Raw genomic sequence first — 6,456 nt, 5'->3', positions numbered from 1 at the left:
ATTTTTTGCGTCGGACCCAAGCTTAAAAAATTGGTTTAAATACCTTGCGGGGGTCTATCCCAAACTTGGCTTGGCTTGGCCCATAAGCATATCTAGGTTGAACTTAAGTTATATATTTTTATGAGAGCTAAAATGTAAGTTCACTTATATCTTTATAATTTTTTAAATAATTAAATTAAAATTTTATGATTTTTAAGGTGTTAAAGTTTGATTTTTCTAGCTTTTTTACACTAATAATGCAGAAAAAAATTAATTACTAAAATAGGCACACTACAAATTGTTTACAAAAATAGGCTAAATGAGCGATTACACAGTAATTACCATCGACGTGTCGTGCAACACCATCAAATTCCCCCCAATCATTACAAGTTATATTAAAAAAAACAACTTTTTTGTACTGCCACTGTGTCAAGCGGCATCGATATGCATTTTTTAAAAGTACTTGCAAGAAATATGAGTATTTCGAGTTAAAAAAGAAAATATATATTTTTAATGGTGCCACCAATGTGTCAGGCGACACAAAAAGTTAAATTTTTTTGTTGATTTTTGTAAAAAAAAATCTGAAAAGGAAAAAAAGCAGAAAAAAACAGGTTTACTAAATCTTTGCATGGTGTTGTCGCTGACAACAATAGTGGATTTGTCGATGATTTTCAATTCCAAAACCATGTTTTGGATTATTTGGTGGGCAATGGTGGGGGATACGCTAATTCAACTTTGCATTGCCAAACTTTCTCGGTTCTCAAATTGTGTTTTACCGGTGAAGATGAGAATGAAAGTTTTTTTTTGAGCTTTGTTGTTATTGTTATTTTTTTTTTTAAGGAAGGTAGGGTGACTGTGGTACATGAAATATAATTTTCTACTTGAAAAATAGTTATATATAAGAAATCTATAAAAGACTATAATGACAATGATAAGCTTTATTGGAAGGGTTAAATATAAAATTAGTATCTAAACTTGTCCGCTTCTCTCAGATTGGTACTTATGGTTTTTTTTTTTATTCCAGATTGGTACTTGAACTTTTTTTCCGTCTACTATATTGGTACCTAACACTAACGTCGCTCATTTTTTGCTAACATGGCAGTGTTGGCCAATCGTGTGTTGCCACATGGCATCCTATTATCCTTATATTTTCTTTTTTTTTCTTTTTTTCCCTCCTATTCCCTTTTTAATTTCTTTTTTTATTTTTTTCTTTTTCTGCGCCTTCTTCTATGTTTCTTCGTTTTCTTCTTTATTTCTTTTATTAAAAACCCATTTCATTACTTTATTTCCCCTTAATCTCAATCATACAAAAACCCAACACAACAAGCAAATAATACAAGACCCTAAAATTTTCTTCTCGTTTCTTCTCATTGTTGGCTTTTTCAATCCTTTGAATCTTACTCCATTTAATCTATTCAAAAACCCAAGCTACTTCATCTGCAGCAACTAAATTTTGAATGATCAGATCCAATGGTTGAGGTAAGATCTTGAGATTCAAAGCCAAAATTGAGATCAACTCGAGTGCGAGCTTAGTCAATTTGTCAAACCCATTTCTTTTTTTACTTCTTCTTGCGTTGTAACACTCCTAATCCATCTCCGTCGCCAGATTAGGGTCACAGAGTGTCACGATATAAATCAGAGCAATTATAAAAAAATAATACTAACATTAAAAAAACTAAAATTAACAGTAGTGAAATATCCTTATGGGCCTTAAATCAAGCCTATGGGGACCTAAAAATAGTTTGGGAATGATTAGGGTTCGATTTGATACAAAACAATAAAAGTTGGAAATTTTGGAAAATGAGGGGGTCACACGGTTGTTGGAGAATCTGCAACAAATACAAGACCTCAGCCATAGGAGGACATCTAGGGCTAGCACCTGAAAATGTATAATCCCTAATGACGTGTCATTTGTATCCTAAGTATTCATAAGGCTCAAATGGGACATGTTTCCATATCATTCCATATTTCTCAACATTTCACACCCATTATCGTAATTTACATAAACTTACTCTATTGTCTAAATAACAAATTAACAATTTATATACAAGGAAATCATACAAAACACAACATAAATAAATTTTCTATCAAATTACAAAATTAGTTGGTTTACCATCAAACGAACTTACCTCGACTACACAATTGCACAAAAAGTTAGCGACGACTTATATGAAACTTTATTTTTTCACGATTCAAGTCCGGTTGTTGCGTATCTTGGTCTAAATAATAATTTTATTCAATTAAATCATTCAAAATCAACTTAATATAACCAATTTGAACTCAAAATCTTTTTTAAGGTGATTTTACAAAGTTACCCTCAACATTTAAACATTGGTACAATTAAGTCCTTAACTTGAAATTCACAATTTAACCACAATCCATGCAAAACCAAACCGGCCAATTTTTCTATGTTTTCATTTCAACCCAAATCTTCCATCATTTCACATTATTCACATTGCATTTTACTATACTCTCAAATAGATCCTTAAACTCAAAATCATCAAAAATAATTTAATAAAATACTTAACCTTAAAACTCAAAGATTTAACAACTAAGTTCATAAATATATTTATTTCAGTCATGGTAAGTCCTTAAAATTCTAATTATTTCACAAATCAATCCCCGAGTTAGCTAGATTGAACTAAACAAACACAAAATTATAAAAATCAATAGAAACAAACTTCAAAAACTCACCCAATCAAAGAAAAGAACTTGGTCGAACCTCCCTTGCTCCAACAATGGAGTTTCACGGCTGGTGAAAGAAGAATTAAAAGATAATTTATTCTTTTCCTTCTTTTTCCCAATCACCTAATACTTATCCTTTTTTTCTATCTTATTATTATATTAAACTTTATCATGAAATGTCAAAAGTTGGTAAACCACCGTTCACTATCCTATGACATGGTATGTTTTTTAAGTCCTAACTATTTCCCTTTTTATGGCTATTTGGTATATTTCACTAATAGAATTTAACTTTTATAACTTTTACGATTTAATCTTTTTTTTTTGCTTAATTAATGGTTCAAACATTTAAATTTCCTAACTAAATTTTAATATGACTTTACTAAACGTTCAGAAATATTAAATTAATAATATTTACTAACTCCCTTTCGGAATTGTGGTCCCAAAACCAACGTTTTCGACACTACTAAAATCAGACTATTACATGCGTAAATAATTGGTTTTTGGATCTGGGTTTTGGGTGAAAGCAAAGGAGAAACAATGAAAATGGGAAGAGAAATGGTGGATTAGAGAAATGGGCTTAAGAAAATATCGGTGCTATAGTGAAAGATTTGGGATTTAAATTGAATGCTATTCTCCATTGTTCTTGAAAATGGATTGGTAAAAGAAAAAATAAAATGAAACTTATAACTTAATATTTTATATTGATTTTTTATTTTTATTTTTATTTTAGATGAAAGGAGGGTCGATTGTTTGGTTTCAATCACAATCTTTTTGGGGTCCTTTCTTTTTGTTGCTACACCTGCAGATTATACTAATGCAAGATTTGGTTTCACAATCATCACAGAGAGCTTTCTCCACCGCAACCTCTAATGAATACCTTAATGCAATTAATGGACTTTATCAATGCAGAAGGGACCTATCGACAAGCCAGAGTTACAGTTGTGTGAGCAAGATCCTAAAAGTAAGTGAAAGTTTGTGGGACAGCAGTAGCAGCCATAGTCCTTTTGAGTGGATGTTACTTAAGGTATAAGATAGCTGGGTTTTAATAGGTTCCAAAAATAGAGTTTTTGTACAATGTTTATGGGTCGTCATTAAGTGGAAGAATGGAGTTTGAGAACAGAAGAGAGACTAGTTTCAACATGGCAGAATAAGGGGTGAAAAATGGTAACAACTTGGTTCTTAAAAAGCCAAGAAAAAAAAACCCAAGAATTCGGCACCGTTCTTCGTTGCAGACAAAAACAAAAAGAAAGATATATGAACATTTTGAGGGCGGTTGACAAAAGAAAGAATGTAGACGCATAACAAGAAAAAAAAAGAAGAAAAGAAAGGAAAAAAAGGAAGAGAAGGGGAAATAAAAAAGAAAATAAAAAGAAAATAGAAGTATAATAGGACGCCATGTGGCAATGCGCAATTGGCCAGCGCTACTATGTCGATAAAAAATTAACGGTGTTAGTGTCAGGTACTAGTATAGGATAAAAAAAGTTTAGATACCAATCTGGGAAAAAAAAACCATAAGTACCAATCTAGGAGAAGTGAATAAGTTCGAGTACTAATTTTACATTTAACCTTTATTAAAAAGAAAATTAATTGTAAAAAGATTTTTTAAAAGAGCTCAAGAAAAGAGAGAATTAATAGTCACAACTAATGTGGTGAAGCCAAATTTTTTAAAAAATAAATTTTAATTTTAAAAGAATTTTGCCTTACCAAAAGAAAAAAAATTGCTACAGTTATCAACTCTTTAAATAAAAATAAATAAATTGAAGACAAGCTTCATGAGAAATGTAAAATAATTAATTCTTTCTCTCCCTTTAATTGTGTTGCAAGACATCTCTTAAAATGTAAAATTAATTATGATAAGCTTCATGAAAAAGAAAATTAATTATAGGAAACATAAAATAATTAATTCTTTCTTTCTCTTTTAATTGTGCTACAGGGCAACCTATAGAGCGTAAAATTAATTATGATAAGCTTCATGGGAAAGGAAAATTAAAAAAAAAAGCTTTAAAATATTTTAAAAAATTTATCAGACAAAAAAGGTAAAAAAAAAAAACTACTCCAGTTGTCATATCTTTTAAATAAATTTTTTAATTGCACCACTTTAATGGTAACTGCTAGCTCTTTCTCTTTTCTTGAGCTCTTTAAGAAAAACTACCTACAATTAATTTTCTTTCCCATAAAACTTAATATTGTTATTATAGTCTTTTATAGCTTTCTTTCCATATTACTATTTTTCAAATAGAAAATTATATTTCTTATACCACTGTCACCCTCCCTTCTTTAAACAAAAAACGAAGCCCCCAAATATTTCATTCTCATCTTCGCTGATAAAACATAGTTTGGGAATTGAGAAACAAACTCCGACGATACAAAGTCAAATTAGCGTACCCCCACCACCGTTGGTTAAATAATCCAAAATATGATTTTGGAACTGAAAATCATCGACAAATTCACTATTGTTGTTGGCGGTGTAACCATACAAAAATTTAGTAGAACAATTATTTTTCTGCCTTTTTTGTTTCTTTTTTAGATAATTTTTTACAAAAAAAAAATACTTTTGGCGCCGCCTGACAAGTCGGCAGCACCATTAAAAAATATTTTTTTCCTTTTTTAAACCCAAAATACTCATATTTCGTGCAGGTATTTTTAAAAAATATATACTGATACCACCTGATATAGTGACTACACTAAAAAAAAATTATTATTATTATATAACTTGTAATAATGACTATGCAATGTTTATTTTGCTTATTTTCGTAAATAATTTGTAGTATGTTTATTTTGATAATTAATTTTATATTATTGAAGTAAAAAATTAATTTTTCTATATTATAAATTTATAAATTTTAAAAGCTACCTTCAAATTTAACCTTATTTTTAATATAAATTTAATTTTTGAAAAATTATTTTGATAAAATATTAATTTGTCTGTTATTGTGGTACTTGTAATTGATACAGTTAACACATGCGGCAACATGAAGCACCAGATTCGAACATTCTGATACTAAAAATGTACCATAGCTACATGCACTAATATTTTGATTATTACATTGAAAATTCAATTTACTATTTACGATATTGTCCATGAAAAATAATGTCAATAGAGGTAGATATTTGGGTCCCAATCATTTTCATAACTTTTATTAAAATTCGACTTCAAACTAATCCATTGGTTTATTTTATTATTTAGAAAATACAAAATATTAAAATATATAAATACTAATATTTATATCTTTATCAAAATTAAATAAAAAGTTATATAAACAAAATTTTAAAATTTTACAAAATTATTATAAAAAAAGCGATTTTGTCAAAGAATGTGATGAAGATTAATTTGCATATTATTAAAATGTAATGATATTTGCAGATTGCAACCTGCTTGTGTTGTTGTTGCTTTAAATAATTTAGTTTAATTTGTGAAAAGAGAAGGAAAAATGTGGGAAGACCATATGAACTGGAATGCCCCAATCCAACCAAAACAAAACTAAAAGACCCCAAGCCCCAAAACAACCTTTCCAGTAGTAACAAATGAGTTGCAGCCAAGGTTATCAATTCTGTTTCGGTACTGTTGGAATAACAAATTTTAGATTCCATTTTGATGTAACTTTCATCGGTACTAACCGTATTATTCCAATATTTCACTTCTTTTTTTTTGTAACTTACAACAGTACTAACTGTATTAGTATGTACCATTTGATTTCGATTATATTGGTCTCTATGAAAAGGTTTTAAAATTTTTAAAATTAAATATTTTTCTTATATATTAAATGATGAATTGTCATATACTTATATTCA

The sequence above is a fragment of the Gossypium arboreum genome, chromosome 13 (assembly GCF_025698485.1).
Source record: "Gossypium arboreum isolate Shixiya-1 chromosome 13, ASM2569848v2, whole genome shotgun sequence".
In the NCBI taxonomy this organism is placed as follows: Eukaryota; Viridiplantae; Streptophyta; class Magnoliopsida; order Malvales; family Malvaceae; genus Gossypium; species Gossypium arboreum.
Note: the sequence above shows the minus strand (reverse complement) of the source record.